The sequence below is a fragment of the Phyllostomus discolor genome, chromosome 2, assembly GCF_004126475.2.
Source record: "Phyllostomus discolor isolate MPI-MPIP mPhyDis1 chromosome 2, mPhyDis1.pri.v3, whole genome shotgun sequence".
NCBI classification, from domain to species: domain Eukaryota; kingdom Metazoa; phylum Chordata; class Mammalia; order Chiroptera; family Phyllostomidae; genus Phyllostomus; species Phyllostomus discolor.
Window position 1 is genome coordinate 108,075,790 of NC_040904.2, and position 20,990 is coordinate 108,096,779.

General features: G+C 42.6%; 1 protein-coding gene and 1 pseudogene across 6 annotated transcripts in view; one reads left to right on the forward strand and one right to left on the reverse strand.

Moving 5' to 3' along the window:
* Positions 1-20,990, forward strand: part of FBLN2 (fibulin 2) — a 104,143-nt gene that overhangs the window by 47,785 nt on the left and 35,368 nt on the right. The window lies entirely within an intron of this gene.
* LOC114490495 lies at positions 16,105-16,623 on the reverse strand (annotated as a pseudogene).

A 20,990-nucleotide genomic window follows, 5' to 3' on the forward strand; every position in this document is an offset into this window, starting at 1 on the left:
GCCCTGGTTCCCGTTTGCCTTTAAGAGGAGGAAAAACCCAGCTAGTTTTTTATGTGGTATTATAATTTCTGTGTTTCTTAAAAAGATTTATTTATTTTTAAAGAGGGGGAAAGGAGGGAGAAAGAGAACGAGAGAAACATCAGTGTGTGGTTACCCTGCACTGCAGACCTGGCCCACAGCCCAGGCATGTTCCCTGACTAGGATCAAACCCACGACCCTTTTGTTTGCTGGCTGGCACACAAGCCACTAAGCCACACCAGCGAGGGCAACTTTTGTGTTCTTTTACTAATCACTATTAAGGTAAAAATAAAATTACATTTACATTTTTCTTAGAGTAAATACTGGCTTGGGAAAACCCAAATTGCTATATAGTGAACCATCTTCTCATATTAAACTGTATGTATGTATGGTGGATTGGTAATTAAAATAAACTGGAAAGAATGATAAAAAAAAGCAAGTCATCCATTAGATGCACCTATAAAACAAAAAGCTATTCCAAGAACTGAATTCCACCAAGCTTTTGTCAGAGTGTAAGTATAGTCTCTTAGCAGCAATTTCTTACATTGATAATGAAAGAGATAAATCACAGTTCTTTGGAGGAGGAATGTCTTGGTGGAGTTCTGCAAGTCCACATTTTGGTTTGTTTGAATGAGTTACTGATGGCTGTATTGGGAGGGAGTCAGGAGGGGTTTTGGAGGCCTCTCCAGGGAATGGGAGGGAGAGGGGTGCTTGCCTTTGGACCTGGGGCCACTGTGAGCCTCTGCAGGTGGTGAACATTGGCCAGTAGTCAGGAGTGAGCCTGCATGGAGGAAAAACAGCTCTCCTTTTAGATTAAGGCTACCAGCTGGTGAGGGACCATAATGGGCTTGCAGTGTTTCAATTCTGGAGCCATTGTCCAGTGAACAGTGCATTCCTCAGGTGAGCTGTCCACTCTGGTGTCCAAATATTTTACACCTCTGTTCTGTCGTTGGTCTGGGAAAGTATTTTCCTCCTCAGGGATTAGACTGATGCTGTTCAGCTTTTTGGAGTTTGCCTAAAAACTGGCAGGTTCCATATCTTTTTAGGGTGACTCTTTTTTTTTAAAGATTTTATTTATTTATTTTTAGAAAGAGGGGAAGGGAGGGAGGAAGAGAGGGAGAGAAATGTCGATGTACAAGAGATACATCAACCAGTTGCCTCTCTCATACACCCAACTTGGGACCTAGCCCGCAACCCAGGCATGTGCCCTGACTGGGAATCAAACCAGCAACCTTCCTGTTTGCAGGCCCGCGCTCAATCCACTGAGCCACACCAGCCAGGGCATAGGGTGACTCTTTTTAGGGTAGCCACCTCCTAAAATGATGCCAGTTGCATACATTCCTTTTGAACAGAGCTAAAGTTGTCAAGAGTTTTTGCACTCTTCCTGATCAGAGCAGCCCTTTCTGTGCAAGCTGCTAACCTCTTTTTGCATAGATTCAGCTTATCATCCATTGTAAAGGTCTGAACAGAAATAGCCATTAAAACACCGATGACAGGTGCACTTACACCACACGCTACCTGGGAGGCCATAGAGGGTGGGGCCTGTCCAGGGGTCGTCCGGCCACTCAGCCACCATCTCCCAAAGCTTCCCAAGGAGCAGTCTGAAGCCAGGCATGGTGAGACACTGGAGCCCCAAAATGTGGCCAAAGCCCACCATAACATACCCTCACACCCGTGGCTCCACCAGCCAGAAAGGATCCCCATTCACACCAGGCAGCTGGGCAGACCCTCAGTAAAGCTGTTCTAAGGGGCCTCAGGGAAAATGACTCAGTGCTATAACTGTCCAGTGCTCACTCCTCTCTCTCTCATTTGAGATAGTGTGTGCCGCAGCAAGGGAAACATTTCAATCTTGACACTGTGTTGCAACTCTAAAAAGTAAAGACAGTCTGCTATATTACCCACATACCACGATCCTACACTTAACACAGTTACCAACTCCCTGATGCTATCTAATACTCAGACCCCGTTTGTATTTCTCTGCTTGTCACCAAAGTGTATTGTAAAATGCTTGTTTTGTCAAGTAATATCTAATCAATATTTGGTTGTTACATTTCCTGAGTTTCCTTCTTTCTAAAAGTTTGTGTTGAAGTATGTTACAGATACTCTTGAGTATTGTTATTGACTATCTAGATTAATAAAATTGTTACCAAACAGACCCACTGTGAGGGAGGTACAATATACTATTACCGAATGGACCCCTCCTCTTCTCCCTGGGTCCCCCTGTACTAGGTTTGCCTTGCCCGCCGCCAGGGAATTACGTCTCTCAATGCCAAGGATTGGTGAAAAGGAAAGGAATTATTTATTCAAAGGTTTTACAGACTTAGAGGAATGACTTAATGTCTTCCTTGAGATCCCAAAGTCCCTTAGAATACCCACAAATGCACACAGTCCTTCCTTCCCCCTTTGCCCAGTCTGAGGTACCGTATATCAGGAAAATAAATAGGAGTCCATGGCTCAGGTAGCCCCTCGGTTCCCAGCAATCCGTGCTCAGCTGGCAGGCCTCCTTTGGTTCCCAGCACCAGCAGCCGTGTCGCTGCTGCGATCTCCAGTTAATCCATTCCCGCATGGCGCCTTCTCCTGGCCCACCAGCAAGAGTCCTTCACCCCTTTCCTTCCCACAGCATCTCTCCTGCATTCTTCAGAACTGCTAAGAGAGAGCTCTGCATCAGTGCTACTGTCTTGCTTTCTAGTTTCCTAAGCTCTGTGGCAAAGGGAGTTCCAAAGCCACATGGTTCTCCCTTTCTCACCAAAAGCCGGGTGGTCCCAACCTTTCTTTCACCAAAGCTGTGTGGTCCCTCCTTCTTTTAGTTCTCCTGCAGGCATAGTAACCAGGGGGAGTTGCCTCCCAATTACATCATGGGCTGAAGTCACTCCCATCTCCTTGTCTCAAAGCATTGGCCACAGCTATTTAACATATCCATGAAACCAGTTAAAAGTTATAGATATGTTAAATGACCATGCCTGAGGTTATTTGCGAAACTTGCTATGCAAAACAGCTCTCAAGGGCCCCACTCCATGTGTCCCATCCCCCAGTTCAGACTTGTGGGGGTGAGGACATCCTATATATTTTTTTATTATTTCCTGGATACCCTGAGTTCTGGACACCATTATAAATCCCTATTTGCAATGCCCCCTCACCCCCAGCTGCATCCTGTTGCAAAATTACTTCCTATAAACGTTTTTATTTTTGTTTTATTTTATTTTTTATTTCTGGACTGTAAAGCATACAAGTCTTCCTAGAACAGCTTATGGATTTTCATGTATGTGTAACTCAGGCAGCTTCCTCCCAGTCAAGATATAAACATTCCAGGTGCTCCAGCATTTTCCTGGCTTTCTCAATCAGTTCTACCCTCCCTACCCCTTGGAAACCGCAGTGCGGACTGTTATCACCATCAATTATTCTTACCTGTTTGTGAATTTATATATTTATTTTTATGAAACAAGTTTTATTAATTATTTCAAAGATCAATGAAATTGAAAAAGTAGCAGGACTGATCAAGGGGGAAAAAGTGAGAATTCAAATTACTAACACCAGGAATAAATATTAGGACTGTGTGTCACTCTATGATATACAGATATATGAAGGACAATAAGTAAACACAATAAACAACTTGAACAATTTGATAATCTTATGCAAAGTTAGTAACTTTACCTACTGTAGGTATCTAACTTCTTTTCCCTTGCTTCTATTAAAATTCTCTCTTTATCTTTAACCTTTGGGATTTTAATTATGTGTCTTGAAGTGGGCCTCTTTGCATCCCTCTAGTTTGCGACTCTGCTTCTTGAACTTACATGTCTATTTCCTTCACCTAAGGGAAGTTTTCTTTCATTATTTTTTCAGATAGGTTTCCAATTTCTTGCTCTTTCTCGTCTCCTTCTGGCACACCTATGATGCAAATGTTGGAATGCTTACAGTGGTCCCAGAGGCTGCTTATACTATCCTCGTTTTTTTTTTTTTTCTGTATTCTTTTTTTCTTCTTCTGATTGGTTGTTTTTTTTTTTAATTTCTTATGTTCCAAATCATTAATTTGATTCTCACCTTCATCCACTCTACTGTTGTTTTCTTGTAAATTGTTCTTCATTTCAATTAGTGAATCCGTTGTTTCTGACTAGATCTTGTTTATGCTGCTGAGGTCCTCACTAAGTCCCTTGAGCATCCTCATAACCAGTGTTTTGAACTCTGCATCTAAGAGATTACTTATCTCCATTGTATTTAGTTCTTTTTCTGGAGTTTTTGATCCATTCTTTCATTTGAAACATGTTTCTTTGTCTCCTAGTTTTGCATCCTCCCTGTGTTTGCTTCTATGTATTAGGTAGAGCAGCTATGACTCCCTCCCTGTCTTGCTGACATGGTCTAATGTAGTAGGTGTCCTGAAGGGTCCAGTGGCAGAGCCTCCCCTATCACCCAAGCTGGGTACTTGAGGTGCATCCTTCATGTGGGCTGAGTACACCCTCTTCTTGTAGTTGAGCCTTGGTTGCTCTTGGCAGGTCAATGGGAGAGATTTACCCAGGCCAGGCAGCTGCAAGGATTGGCTGTGACCACTGGCCACCAACCTCCCCACTTCTTGGAGTGTGAGCTGTGCAGGGGCATGGTGGTGGTGCTCTGATGTGGTCTGTAGCTGTCCACTGGGTGTGCTGGCCCTGGGGTTTCCTGGGTGGTGCTGGCCAAAGTCAGCCCCTACCAGTGTTTTGCCCTTCCTGAGCTATAGAGCAAGCTGAGAAGGCTGCTACTTGTACTGGGCTTAGAGATTCCCAGACAAAGCCAAGCTGTGAATGTAGGTTGGCTGCTGCTAGTGCCATGCCTGGGGTCATTTTACAAGAAGTGGTGGGGGGTGCGGGGCTGGGAGCTCACTGAGGCCAGCTGTTGGTTGTTTGAAAGGATTTAGGAAGTTGTGAAGCTTGAGCCAAGACCAGTCATTCATATGGAAAAGCCATTTTTAACAGGGAGGATGGAGCCTCAGGGGATCTCCAGGGTAGGGCAAACAGAGTTAGCCAGGTTGACAGAGTCTCAGATGTGGTACAAGCCTGCCTGCTCTGTGGCTCTGTCCATTTACTGCCTGGGAGAAAGCTGTCCCCCATTTCTTGCCTTGATGCCAGACACTTCAGTTCCTGTCTGCATGCCACTGGTCCTTTCAAGCTGCTACCCTGGTGCTGGAGCTCAGAGGGCATGAGTCTCAGGAAGTTTGTATGTGGGTTCTTTAAGAGTAACTGGTTGGGACTCCAGAAGTTTCTTCTACTGACTCAAGCCCTGCTGGTTTTTGGAGCCAGAAGTTATGGGGACTTATCTTCCTGGCACTGATACCCTGGGCTGGGGAGGCCTGGTGTGTGGCTGGGACTCCTTGCTCCTGAAATATCCCTCCTGAAATTTTATTTACCACACGTGGACATAGGACCAGCCCTTTCTGTGTCTGCCCCTCCAACCAGTCTTGATATTGTTGTGGTTTCTTTCATTCTGTACTTGTCAGACTTCCATTCAACTTGATTTCTGACAGTTCTGTATTTTAGTTGTAATTTTAATGTGGCTGTGCAAGAAGGTGAGCCGTATTTACCTACGCTGCCATCCTGATAGGAAGTCTGGAGAATTGTCTCATGAATTTATTTTGTATAGTGTGGGCCATACAGTATGATTTTGCTTGTTAGCCTCTTTAGTTCAGGATAATGTGTTTGAGATTCATTCATGTTGCACGTAGCAGTAGTTTATTTTTTTAAATTGCCCTTTATTATTCCATTGTAGGAGTAAATCATAGTTTATCCTAGTTCGGATGGACATTTGTGCTGTTTCCTGTTTTTGGCTGTGATGAATACAGTTGCTGTGAACATTTGAAAGTGTGCGTCTTCTGGAAGGTTTAGACAGGTATTTCTGTTGGATATAGACCTACGAGTGGAACTGCTACATCAAAGGTTTGGTTAGCTTCAGCAGATACTACCACACAGTTTTCCTAGTGTGTTACTGGTTTACATCCCCGCTAGCGGTTGATGAGAGTTTCAGTTGCTCCACATCTTTGCCAACAATAGGATGTTGTAATTCTTTCTTTTTTTTTTTAGCCAATCAAGTGGTTATGTAATAGTATCTCATTATGGTTTTAATATACATTCCCTCATAACATGATGCAGAGCACATTTTCATATTACTGTTTTACATTTTGTTGTCATTTGCCTGTTTTAAAATTGGATTTCTTTGCTTTGCTGATTCATAGTAGTTCTTCATGTATTCTGATTATGCATCTTTCTTTGGATCACAAGTATTTCATCTCATCTGTGACTTTTTCCACTCTCTTAATGATGTTTTCTCTTGAGTCTCCTCAACAGAAAACACAGTCTCCTGAGAAACACAGATTTCTGATTTTAATAAAATACAATTTATTAATCTTTTATGTTAGTGCATTTTATGTTTTTTAAAAAATAAATCTTTGTCAATCCAAGAGTCATGAAGATGCTCTCCTATGTTCTAGATCTTAACTTGTTTCACTTTTCACATTAGATCACATGTAGGTTTATATCTCTGGGTGGTGTGAGTAAGGGTCAAAATTCATTATTTTTTCAAATGCAGGTTCAATTGACTCAGCACATCTCTCTCCCACTGCATTGTGACCTTTGTCAGGAATGTATGAGTAGATCTATTTCTGGCTTCTCTTTACTATTCCCATTCTGTCAAGCTGACTATCTTTGCATATTGTTTTGATTACCTGGTAGTGGAAGTTTTCCACTATTGTTCTTTTAAAGAAAAAGATCATTTTGGCTATTCTAGGTATTTGCATTTCCAATTTCTACATTAAAGAAGCCTGCTAGGATTTTTTATTGGTACTATGTTGACTCTATACATCAATTTTGGGAGAATTGCCATTTTAATATTAATTTTCTAATCCCTGAACATGGTATATCCCTCTGTTTATTCTGACTTTAATCTTTTTCAGTGTTGTTTTTATAATGTTGAGTATAGAGGTCACCCACATCTTTAACGAGATCTATTCCTAGCTAATTACTTGGGGTTAATGCTAGTTTCGCAACCACTGTGGGTCAGCAGTTGGGCTGAGTTCTGCTGGCCTAGGCCAGGCTTTGCGTGTTTCAGTTTCATGTGGTTTTTGTTTTAGGTGTGGTTGTTAATAATTGTGAGTTTGCTGTCATTTTACTGCACATGTTTTTTATCTTCTTTTTCTTAGATAAGTCCTGTTAACATTTCACATAATAAGGGCTGGGTGATGATGAACTCCTTTAACTTGACTTTATCTGGGAAGCACTTTATCTGCCCTTCCATTCTAAATGATAGCTTTGCCAGGTAGAATCATCTTGGATGTAGGTCCTTGACTTTCATGATTTGGAATACTTCTTTCCAGCCCCTTCTTGCCTGCAAAGTCTCTTTTGAGAAATCAGCTGACAGTCTGATGGGAACTCCTTCTAGGTAACTGTCTCCTTTTCTCTTGCTGCTTTTAAGATTCTCTCCTTATCTCTAATCTTGGGTAATGTAATTATGATGTGCCTCGGTGAGTGCTTCCTTGGGTCCAACTTCTTTGGGACTCTCTGAGCTTCCTGGACTTCCTGGAAGTCTATTTCTTTTGTCAGACTGGGGAAGTTTTTCTTCATTATTTTTTCAAATAAGTTTTCAATTTCTTGCTCTTCCTCTTCTCCTTATGGCACCCCTATGATTCAGATGTCAGAACATTTAAAGTTGTCCCAGGGATTCCTAAGCTTCTCCTCATTTTTTTTGAATTCTTATTTCTTCATTCTGTTTTGATTGAAGGTTTCTTTCTTCCTTCTGCTCCAAACCATTGATTTGGGTATTGGTTTCCTTCCTGTCACTGTTGGTTCCCTGTTCATTTTCCTTTATTTCACTTTTCCTAGCCTTCATACTTTCCTCTATTTTGGGACCATACTTGACCAGTTCTTTGAACATCCTGATTACCAGTGTTTCAAACTGTGCATCTGATAGGTTGGCTATCTCCTTGTCACTATCTCCTTGTCTCCTTATCATTAGTTGAATTTTTTTCTGGAACTGTGATCTGTTCTTTCATTTGGGCCATTTTTTTTGTCTTGGCTCACCTGTTATATAGTAAGGGGTGGAGCCTTGGGTGTTCACCAGGGCAGGGCAACCCACACCCCAGTGCTGTGATGCTGTATATGGGGGGTAGGGGTTCTGAGAGGGAATAGTCTTGCTTGTTCCACTCTCTGCCAGCTTTCAGTCACTTTCCCTGCTACTCACAATCAAATTGGGCCCTTCTGGTGCCGATTCCCGGGTGAGTGGGTTTGTGTATGTTCTAGGACCCTGTGGGTCTCTCCAGTGAACTCTCCTGTGAGGCTGGAAGTTTCTCCTATAACCTCAACCCCCACACATGTTTTCAGTCAGATGCTTTGAGGCTTTATTTCCCTGTGCTGGGACCCTGGGTTGTGTGGTCTATTTTACTTCCCAGTTGTTCCTCCTGGTTTTCTGCATGCAAATGTGGGACTGCCCAGTCCGCCAGCTGCAAATCCTCTCCACCCGGCTGCCCATCTCCACCTCTCCTACTGGTTTAGATGAATGTTTCTTCTTTAACTCCTTGGTTGTTGGACTTCCATACAATTTCATTTTCTGTCAGTTCTTGTTGTTTTTTGTTTTTAAATTTGCTGTCCTTCTTTTGATTGTGCGAGCATGCAAAGTGTGTCTACATATGCCTCCATCTTGGCTGGAAGTCCTAAATTCCCCATATGACTATTTTTATAACTGGCAGTTTGTACTTCATAATCCCATAGTTCTTAAGGGCTTTAATGTCTGGGCAGGGACTGTCTAGAGGGGTTGCAATCCCTGGGCTGTATTGTTCAGGACACCTGTTGTTCTGTGATCAAAGGAAGTTAGCATCTCCTGAGTCTCAGAATCCTTTTATAACAGAGTCCTTGTTTGGACAATGTCTGCATATGGTAACCAACCCACAAAAATATAAAAAGGGGGAACAGTGAAATCTCAGTTGCTTCCACCCTCTGCAGCACAAACCACTTAGACCAGTTTCTTTGGTCTTCTTCCAGAAACACTCTCATATGTGCACACATCCCTTTAAAAAGATAACTGATGACTTATTATACATGCGTTCAACACTGAGCCTTTCCTTCTTCATATGCATTGAAAAATTATTGTATGAAGATCTAATATTTTTTACCACCTAGATAAGATTGGATGGATGTGACACCCTTTATTTAATCACTGCTCTATTGATAGGATTTTGATTGTTTCTGGACCTTTTCTTTCATAAATTCGTCTATGGCAAGCATCTGTGACATGCGTGTTTGTGCCCATGGGTGTCTGTCCACTGATTAGAGTCTATGAGGGGACATGCTGGGTCACTTTTTTTTAACACTGCAATGCATTATTTTCGTTTTATTGTGTTTAAAATGTAACCATTTTTAAGTGTCCAGTGGTGTTAAGTGCATTCACACTGTTATGCAGCCATCACCAATAGCCATCCTCAGAACTTCTCCATCTTCCCAAACTGAAACTCTGTCCCCACTGGACACTGACTCCCTGGGCCCCAACCCCAGCCCTGAGAACCTATATTCCACTTTCTGTGTCTATAAATCTTTTTTAGGTACCCCATGTAAGTAGAATCATATAATATTTGTCCTTTTGTATCTGGCTTATGTCATTTTGGGGGTCACATTTTTGAAGACTCAGTCTTTAGTTTTAGAATTTTCTAATCATATTACCTTTTTAAACAATGTTTTTGTTGGGAAGTATTTGTGAATAGAAGAGCATATGGACTTGTGGGAAAAGTTAAAGTTAAGCATTTAAAGTGGGTGCCCATGAAGGCACCAGCCAGTGGGACAGAAGCTGTGACTGGCCTGCCCTGAACCCCTTCCCACTCCATGGTTACTACCATCCTGACTTCTGTGGGCAGGAGCTCCTTCCTTTTCTTTAGAGTTTTACCACCTAAATAGTTGTTTGCTTTTTCCTGTTTTTGAACTTCATATAAAAGGCAGTATGCATTATTCTTCTGTGATTTGCTTCTTTCACCCACGCTCATGTCTGTGTGATTCATCCATATTGTGTTGTGTGGTTAGCATGCATTCCTTCACACTGTGTGTTCATGCTACGGCTTAGTCTCTCCTTCTCCTGTTGATGGGTTGCTTCCAGTTTGGGCTACTGTTTGTGGGCTTCCAGGTGGGGCCACAGACACCTGTTTGTCCTGGATGTGTACCTGACAATGCAATTGCTGCATTTTTGGCTTTGTGTATCTTCCATTTTATCAGATAATGGTAAATCGTTTTCAGAAGGGGAGTCAGTCTCCCTTTGCTACTCAGGGATGTCAGAGGCAGAGTCCTGCTCTTCATGCTGGCAGGGCCTTGAAGCCCAGATTCTGTGAGGCAGACATGTCCAAGCATTCTGAAGCCAGGGTGGTGCTGGCCCATGTCCTTGGTAATGCCAGGAGGCGAGAGAGCCTAATGAACCAGAGTTGCGGCTCTCACAGTGGGAAGTGGCCTTTACCTCTGTGTGCACAGTGCTGCAGATAACTGACAGGTAAGGAAGGACATGCACCCCCTTGGCCTAAGCTCAGACAAAGTGGAAAAGTGGTCAGAAATGGACTCTATGAAAATCTAGAGGAAAGCAGAAAAGATAGGGAGGGATTGCTGAAAGCTCCAGCAGCTTCTTCTAGTTTAAGGGATGCTTGTCCTGTGTGTGCATTTATTGGTCTGTTCCTTCGTTTTTAATTAACTAACTGGAGATGTCACCAAATCCCTTCTGTGTCTGCAGGCCAGAAGGTACTATGTACTGAGCACCTGTTATTTGCCAGACACTGAATTGTCTCACTTCCCCTTTTTGTGAACTAAGGGCAAGGAAATGGAAATTCAGAGAGGTGGTTTGACAAAAATCAGTTGCTGAACAGATTCTGGCCTTAGGAACACCAGGGAGATGTGGGAGTTTAGTAGCCAGTGGTGTGTGTGTAGGAGACTAAGCTGGGGTTGGATGTGCAGGGGGCGAGATGAAGAAGGCATTTGAAGCTCAGATCCTGAATGAGATTAGCCAGGGTATAGATGGAGAATAGAGAAGGCACCATCACTGGAACCCTGAAAGGCTCACTGGGCATCAACCTTTTAAGTGAGTTAAAAAGAATTACAGGGGGCTGGGGCTGGGGAAACCTCAGAAGGATGGTCAAAGAAGGAGAGGACTTCTGGGCTGAGCCTTGAAGCATTGGGCTGGGAAGCAGGTGGGTCTTCTTGATGAAGACATAGGGATACACATCTTGTTAGGCTTTGCCTGGCCCTGCTTCCTATATATTGGATGGTACCAGGCAGTGACATGCTTGGCCCTCTGCTCCAAGTGGGTGATCCTCCAGCATAAGGGGTCATGGCCCCAGCGTTCCTTTGAAAAGGAGGAAAGCCAGGGTGGGAAAGGCCAGGAAAGAATGGTGGGAAGTTTGCCAAGCTCAGGATGAAACCTGTCATCTGATCAAGGAAGGGGCAGGAAGATAGCACCATTTAGTCCACAGGGAAGCAGAATCACCTTTCAGGCTGGTGACGATTAGTTTCATAGAGAGGGCCTTTAGGATCAGCTGCCTCAGCTCACCCAGCCGACAGCGGTGCGGAAGCTGAGGGGTGGGGAGGGGGAGTTGAGGCTTAGGACTTCTAAATTCCTACCTGATCTGTCTTGTAGGCATAACAACAGTACTCCTGAAAATCGGAGTGTTTGGACTTGTGCCTGGCTCGCTGGTAGCACCCAGTTCATTCCAGCTGTTGCTGTTACCCAGACAGGGTACCCATTTCATGATGCCTGGCCAAGACCCAGGGATCTGTTGCAATCTCCTAATCTCTTTGTAAGGCAATCTTGCAGAAGGCTCAGGGAGAAAGGGTTCATTTAGTCCAGTAAAAGAAAGGGCATTGTGAGCCTAAGCTACACAGAAAAGGGACAAGCTGCCTGCATGGAGTGAGCCCTGCATCACCAGAAGTATTTAGACAAAGGTGAGACTCCCATTTGCCCAGAGTGTAATTAGAAAGGATGCAATGGTGGTGTCACTCTTAGTGGCCACAGAGACTGAGTCCTGACTCTGTGTAATCTGTGCTGTGTTATGTTCCTATGGTGTGCCCCAGCCGATCATGCGGTCTGTAACAGGTTCTCATTTGCCCAGTGTCTCACTGATTCACTTAGCAGATACTTGTTGAACATCCACTCTGTACCAGGCACCCTGCCAAGATAAATAAAACACATAGGTTTTGGAGCCAGAGATTACAGAGGAGGAAACTGACAACTGAAAAAACACCTAAATGAGAGCTCATTTATCACATAGTGAGAAATGTTAAGGGGAAATTTAAAACTGAGTGACATGGTAAGAGAATAGTGGGGCTGGTTGGATGTGCTGCCATTTGCCATAGAGGTATTTTATACTTTAATGTTCTCAGTTGTATTAAGGTTTTTATTTTTTGCATGTGGATTTTATTTCTTTTTTCTTTCAGCTTTATATAGCATGTAAGTTTACAAAGGTATACCATGTAATGATTTATATATATATAAATGATTAATAAGGCTAGTTAGCACCTCCATTATCTGACATATTTACCATTTGTCCCCCCTGTGGTGAGACCACAACAACATCTAGTTCCTTAGAAACTTTCAAGTATATAAAACAGGACTGTTACCTGTAGTCACCATGCTGTACATTAGACCCTGAGGACTTGTTTGTCTTACAACTGGAAGTTCGTTCTCTTTGACCACCACCTGCCTACCTCCCCCCCCCCCCCCCCCCCCCCCCCCATTGCCGGTGATCATCAGTCTACTCTGTGTTTACCAGTTTGGCTATTTTAGATTTCATATAGTGTATTTGTCTTTCTCTGTTTGACTTTTTTCACTTAGCATAATGCCCTCTAGGTCCATCCATGTTGTCACAAATGAGAGGTTTTCCTTCTTTTGTACAGTGGAATATTATTTCATTCTACATATGTACCACATTTTCTTTATCCAGGAATCTACTGATGGACTCTTAGGTGGTTTCTATGTCTTGGCTATGGTCAACACTGATGCAGTGAGCATGGAAGGTGCAGATATATTTTCATGGTCGTGTTTTCATTTCCTTTGGATATATATCCTGAATTGGGATTGCTGGTGGTTTTGTTTTTAATTTTTTGAGGAGCCTCCACACTGTTTTCCATAGTAGCTGTAACAATTTACATTCCTACCAACAGTGCACAAGGGTTCCCTTTTCTCCACATCCTCATCAATACTTGTTGTCTCTTGTCTTTTTGGCGATAGCCACCCTAACAGGTGTGAAGTGATAGCTCCTTGTGGTTTTGATTTGCATTTCCCTGAGGATCAGCAGTGTTGAGCATCTTTTCATGTATCTGTTAGCCGTTTGTATGTCTTCTTTGTAAAAATGTGCATTAGATCTTAGGCCATTTTTAAATTAATGAATTAATTAATTTGCTATTGAGTTCCTTATATATATTTTGGATATTAACCCCTTATCAGCTATGTGATTTGCAGATAGTTTCTCCTAGTCACTAGGTTGCCTTTTCATTTTGTTGGTGGCTCCCTTTGCTGTGGAGAAAGAAGCTTTTTAGTTTGACATAGTCCCACTTGTGGGATTTTTCTTTAGTTGCTTGTGCTTTTGGTGTCATTCCCCAAAAATTGTTTCTAAACCTACTTTTGGACTTCCTGCAAGATGGAGGAATAGGTGGACGCACCGTACCTCCTCGCACAACCAAGATTAGAACAACAATAATTTACAACAATAATTTACAGTCAGAATAACGCCCAGATCTGGCAGAGGATTTATCTGAATGGAAGTCGGGCAGCCAAGAAGTTGAAGTAGACACATTCATCCGGACTGGTAGGAGAAGACGAGCCGGGTGGGCGCGGGGCTGGCACGGGTTGGCGCACGGAAGTCGGGGAAAGTTTGGCGCGAAATCGGTGCGACAGCCAACCGGGGGTGCAAGAACGCAGCGGTGATCCCTGAGTACGCAAGCTGCGGCTGGCAGACCCAGAGGGGTAGCGATTGTGGACCAGGGCAGAACTCGCAGCCTGGGAGCCCAGAGAAGGGTCTGAGTCCAGGAGAACGGAACTATCACCATTGTTTTCTCCCGTCCCTGCTCCCGCCCCGCCCCCACATATAATGTCACAATCTAGCGACTGGGGTGCCCAGCCCCGGTGAGCACCTAAGGCTCCATCCCCCACCGTAACAAGAGCAACCAGACCGGAAAAAAAAAAGAAAAAAAAAGGAGAGACGGGAAAAATATGTTTTCAACAGAGCAGATCAGTCCCCCAGGACTCATCCTTTTGAGTGACTAAGAAATAGCCAATCTATCAGATGGGCGTTCAAAACACTGGTGATCAGAAAGCTCACAGAATTGATTGATTTTGGGTGCAATTTAGCTGAAAAGATGCAGGTTACCATAAAAGAGATGCAGGAAGATATGCGGAGGAGAGCCAATAGTGAAAGGAAGGAATCTGAGTCTCAAAACAATACAGTGGACCAGAAGGAAGATAGAATCAACCAAGCAGGAAAGCATGATGAAATAAGAATTCAAAAAATCGAGGAAAAGATTAAGAGCATCCAAGACACTTTTAAATGTTCCAATATCCGAATTATAGGGGTACCAGAATCGGAAGGGGAAAAGCACCAAATTGAGCACGTATTTGAACAAATAATAAAGGAGAACTTCCCCAATCTGGCAAAGGGAACAGTCTTCCAAGAAATCCAAGAAGCTCAGAGAGCCCCAAAGAAGTTGGACCCAAGAAGAAACACACCAAGGCACATCATAATTACATTAGCCAAGGTAAAAATGAAGGAGAGAATCCTAGAAGCAGCAAGAGATAAGGGGACAGTCACCTACAAAGGAGTTCCCATCAGACTGTCAGCTGATTTCTCCAAAGAGACCTTACAGGCAAGAAGGGGCTGGAAAGAAATATTCCAAGTCATGAAAAACAAGGACCTACATCCCAGATTGCTCTATCCAGCAAAGCTTTCATTTAGAATGGAAGGGCAGATAAAGTGCTTCTCAGATAAGGCCAAGTTAAAGGAGTTCATCATCACCAAGCCCTTATTTTATGAAATGCTAAAGGGATTTATCTAAGAAAAGAAGATAAAGAAAAGACATGTATAGTAAAAGGACAGCAAGCTCACAAATATTAACAACCACACCTAAAGCAAAACCAAAAGAATTAGAACAGGAACAGAACCACAGAAATGGAGGGCGCATGGAGGGTTAGCAGCAGGGGGGTGGGAGGAGGAGAGAGGGGGAAAAGGTATAGAGAATAAGTAGCATAGAATGTAGGTTGAAAATAGATAGGGGGAGGGCAGGAATAGTATGGGAAATGTAGAAGCTAAAGAACTCATAAGTATGACACATGGACATGAACTAAAGGGGGGAAATGTGGATGGGAGGAGGGTACAGGGGGGAGGGGAGAGAAGGGGGGGAAATGGGACAACTGTAATAGCATAATCAATAAAATATATTTTAAAAAACAAAACAAAATTGTTTCTAAGACCAATCAATGTCAAGGAGCTTTCCCCCTTTGTTTTCTTCTAGGAGTTGTATAGTTTCATGTCTTACATTTGTGTCTTTAATCCATTTTGAGTTAATTTTTTTATGTGGTGTAAGGTAATAGTCCAGTTTCATTCTTCTATGTATTTTATTTAGGAAGAAGGCTCTCTTTATTATAAAATTAGTTTCTTAGGTTTTCTTCTAATACTGCCTTCATAGAACTGGGATTTATTTTTGTGTATGGTGTGAGGTAGGTCCTACCATCATCTGTTGAATCCTTTCCCCGCTGAGTTTGAATGCCACCTTTATTATATACTAAATACCTGTATGCACAGTTCTGTTCCTGAACTCGCTTCTGTTCCATTGATCTCTTTGTCTTAATTATTACAACTTCAAAGTATATTTTTCTTTTCAGAAACTTTCTTGAGTATTCTTTGTTTTTGGGTTTTGTTTTTTTGTTTTTTGACCTTTGTTTCAGACTTTATTCCCAGGCTTCTTCAGCTTAATGAGCTGCAAAGCATGATTTGTATATAAGCAAAAACTGAAAAGAGCTGCAGTATCCAATGGGCTTGGACTTAAAAATATTAAAGATCTGAATTTTATCAGATCCATAAACAAAATTTGAAAAAGCAGTCATAAAGTAGCACCTCCCAGTAACTTCTTCAAGTTTATCTTCTTCAGAAGTTGACTCAGGTCAGTTTGCTTCACTCTCGGAAGCCTCATTACAGTTCTACACGAGATCTGGAATTTCCTCCTCCTCTCCAGTAGCAAGTGGTGATTTTCATCTACAGACTGCCTGGGCAGAGTTTCGCCGGTCTCCTAAAACTAGTCAGACTGTGCGAAGCTGGTTTAAGATGCTGAGTAGCATTTCTGTCAGCTGCTGTGTCTCAGTGTGGCATTAATGGTGAAAGTGTTTACTGCCAGAGGTGCCTGAACTTCAGGGTTGTTAAAGTGGATCACTGTTCCTTAGTTTGTGAACATGTCTACCTCTTCAGTAACCAGAGATACTGTTTATCCCTAACTTCTGTAACGAGAACTGAAGTTTTTTATCTTCAGCTGTAACTGTTCTGTGAACCACCTTCTTCTCTCTACGAGCAGTTCCTTTACTCCCAATGTGCACTTGTGCCTGCACTTCTGCGAGTTTCTCTTGCTTCCTGATAGCTCCTTTCATCTTGCTGGAGAGGAAACATGGCCATGTGGGACCAGGGTTGGTACTCAGGGTGTCTTGGCAGATGAGCTGAGAATTTTCTTGGGTATTCTTAAAAAACAAAACCAAAAGAAAACAAAAAAAGCTTCACCTGAGGTTATGTTTATTGATTTTAGAGAGAGAGACAAACATCGATACAAGAGAGAAACATGGATCCATTCCTTCCGGTAAGTGCACTGACTGGGAATCGAATCTGCAACCTTTTGGTGTATGGGACAGTGCTCCAACCAACTGAGCCACCTGGCCAGGGCTTCTTGGGTATTCTTAAACATTTCCTTTTTTTAAAAGTATATTTTATTGATTATGCTGTTATAGTTATCCTAATTTTTCATGTTGTCACCCTCAACCTGGTACCTCTCTTCCCTCCAGTAATCGCCTGCCCCATTAGCTCATGTCTGTGGGTCGTGCATGTAAATTCCTTGGCTTCTCCCTTTCCTATACTGTTCTTAACCTCCCTCTGTCTATTTTGTACCTACCAATTATGCTTCTTATTCCCTGTGCCAGTTCCCTCTTTCTCCCTGACTTTCCCTCCCAGCTGATAACCCTCCAAATGATCCCCATAGCTATGATTCTGTTCCTGTGTGATTGTTTGCTAAATTTGTTTTTGTCTTTACTTTTTAGATTCAGTTGATAGTTGTGAGTTTGTTGTCATTTTCATGTTCATAGTTTTTATCTTATTTTTCAGTTTTTTAGGAGTGGGACAATGTAAGTCTTTACTTTTTAAGTATATTTTATTGATTATGCTATTACAGTTGTCCCATTTTTTTTGCCCCTTTATTCCCCTCCACCCTGCATTCCCCCCCTTAGTTCACATCCATGGGCCACACATATAAGTTCTCTGGCTTCTCGATTTCCTATAATATTCTTAACCTACCCCCTCTCTATTTTGTACATACCATTAATGATTTTTATTCCCTGTACCTTTTACCCCTTTCCCCTTCCTGCTGTTAACCTTCCATGTGATCTCTATTTCTGTAATTCTGTTCCTGTTCTAGTTGTTTGCTTAGTTTGTTTTTGTTTTTTAGGTTCAGTTGTTGATAATTGTGGGTTTGTTGTCATTTTACTGTTCATAGTTTTGATCATCATCTTTTTCTTACATAAGTCCCTTTAAAATTTCATAGAGTAAGGGCTTTGTGATTATGAACTCCTTTAACTTGACCTTATCTGGGAAGCACTTTATCTGCCCTTCCATTCTAAATGAAAGCTTTGCTGAATAGAGTAATTTTGGATGTAGGTCCTTGCCTTTCATGACTTGGAATACTTCTTTCCAGCCCCTTCTTGCCTGCAAGGTTTCTTTTGAGAAATCAGCTGACAGTCTGATGGGAACTCCTTTGTAGGTAACTCTCTCCTTTTCTCTTGCTGCTTTTAAGATTCTCTCCTTATCTTTAATCTTAGGTAATGTAATTATGATGTGCCTCGGTGTGTGCTTCCCTGGGTCCAATTTCTTTGGGACTCTCTGAGCTTCCTGAACTTCCTGGAAGTCTATTTCCTTTGCCAGATTGAGAAAGTTCTCCTTCATTATTTGTTCAAATAAGTTTTCAGCTCCTTGCTCTTCCTCTTCTCCTTATGGCACCCCTATGATTCAGATGTGGGAACATCTAAAATTGTCCCAGAGGTCCCTAAGCCTCTCCTCATTGTTCTGAATTCTTATTTCTTCATTCTGTTCTGGTTGAAGGTTTCTTTCTTCCTTCTGCTCCAAACCATTGATTTGGGTATTGGTTTCCTTCCTGTCACTGTTGGTTCCCTGTTCATTTTCCTTTATTTCACTTTTCTTAGCCTTCATACTTTCCTCTATTTTGTGACCATACTCACCCATTTCTGTGAGCATCCTGATTACCAGGGTTTTGAACTCTGCATCTGATAGGTTGGTTATCTCTTCATTGCTTAGTTGTATTTTTGGAGCTTTAATCTTTTCTTTCATATATGTGTATATGTATATACACATATACACATGTACACATGTACACATATACACATATACACATATACACACATATATATGTATATACACATATATACATATGTATACATATATATATATTTGTCTCATTGGGTCTGTCATGTTGTAAGGGGTGGAGACTTAGGTATTCATGGTGGGGGGCAACCCACGTTGATGTGTTGTGGCACTGTATGTGGGGGAGGGGTTTGAGAGGGAACAATGACATTTGCTTAGCTCTTGGCCATCTTTCAGTCACTTCCCCCACTACCCACAAGCAAATTGGGCCCTTCTGATGCTTAACTCCTGGTGGGTGGTTTTGTATTCATTCTAGGACCCTGTGGATCTCTCCAGTGAACTCTCCTATGAGTCTGGGAGTGTCTTGTTTCTCCTGCCACCACAACCCCCACAGTCTCCTGCCACCACAACCCCCACAGGTTTTTACAGCCTGAGGATTTGAGGCTTTATTTCCCTGTGCTGGAACCTTGGGTTGCATTGCCTGTCTCGCTCCCCAGTTGTTCCTCCCAGTTTATATGCAAATGTTAGACTGCCAGGTCCACCAGCCGCTACCTTGCCTACCCTGGTCCTCCAGCCTCTGCCTTGCCTCATGTCCTTTCCACTTTGGCTGCCCTTCTCCACCCTTCCTAGTGGTCTGGATTAATGTTTCTTCTTTGACTCCTTGGTTGTTGGACTTCCATACAGTTCGATTTTCTGGCAGTTCTGTTTATTTTGTGTTTTAAGTTTGTTGTTGTCGTCCATCTTTGGTTTTGTGAGAAGGCAAAGTGTATCTACACCTCCATCTTGGCTGAAAGTAGTCCCCTTTTTTTAAAATAAGTCCCTTTAACATTTCATGTAATAATGGCTTGGTGACGATGAATTCCTTTAGCTTTAATTGTCTGGGAAGTACTTTATCTGCCCTTCCATTCTAAATGATAGGTTTGCTGGATAGAGTAATATTGGTTGTAGATCTTTGCTTTTTATCACTTTGAGCACTTCTTGCCAGCACCTTCTTATCTGCACAGTTTCTTTTGAGAAATTAGCTGACAGTCTTATAGGAACTCCTTTGTAGGTAACTCTCTGCTTTTCTCTTGTTGCTTGTAAGATTCCCTCTTTATCTTTAACCTTTGTCATTTTAATTATGATGTGTATTGGTGTAGTCCTCTTTGGGTCCAACTTGATTGGGACTCTGTGTTTCCTGGACTTGCATGTTTATTTCCTTTGCCAAATTAGGTAAGTTTTCTTTTATTTTTTTTTTCAAATCATTTCCAATTTCTTGTTCTTCCTCTTCTCTTTCTGGTAGCCCAATGATGTGAATATTGGGCTTCTTCAAGTTGTTCCAGAAGCTGCTTTTACTATCCTAATTTTTTTGGATTCTTTTTTCTTGTTATTGTTCTAATTGGTTGTTTTTTGCTTCCCTATGTTCCAAATCATTAATTTGATTCTCACCTTCATCCACTCTACTGTTGTTTCCTTGTAAATTGTTCTTTATTTCAATTAGTGAATCCGTTGTTTCTGACTAGATCTTGTTCATGCTGCTGAGGTTCTTACTATGAAGTCCTTGAGCATCCTCATAACCAGTATTTTGAACTACGCATCTAGGAGAATACTTATCTCCATTGTATTTAGTTCTTTTTCTGGAGTTTTTGATCTGTTCTTTCATTTGAAACATGTTTCTTTATCTCCTAGTTTTGCATCCTCCCTGTGTTTGCTTCCATGTATTAGGTAGAGCAGCTATGCGTCCCTGTCTTGCTGACATGGCCTAATGTAGTAGGTGTCCTGAAGGGTCCAGTGGCAGAGCCTCCCCTATCACCCAAGCTGGGTACTTGAGGTGCACCCTTCATGTGGGCTGAGTACACCCTCCTCTTGTAGTTGAGCCTCGGTTGCTCTTGGCAGGTGAATGGGAGGGATTTACCCAGGCCAGGCAGCTGCAAGGATTGGCCGTGACCACTGGCCACCAACCTCCCCCCTCCTTGGAGTGTGAGCTGTGCAGGGGCAGAGTGGTGGTGCTCTGATGTGGTCTGTAGCTGTCCACTGGGTGTGCTGGCCCTGGGGTTTCCCGGGTGGTGCAGGCCAAAGTCAGCCTCTACTTGTGTTTTGCCCAGGGCTGCTCTTTATAGCGCAGTCTGAGAAGGCTGCTACTTGTACTGGGCTTAGAGATTCCCAGACAAAGCCAAGCTGTGAGTCTAGGTTGGCTGCTGGTGATACCTGGCCTATAGATCACTGAGTGCAGCTGTTGGTTGTTTGAAAGGATTTAGGAAGTTGTGAAGCTTGAGCCAAGACCAACCATTCATATGGAAAAGCAGCTTGGGTGGGCAGGTAAGTTGAGTGGCCCAGGGTCTGTGGGGCTCTCCAAAGCAGGTCAGTTTTATCTAGGTTGATGGAGTCTCAAATATGA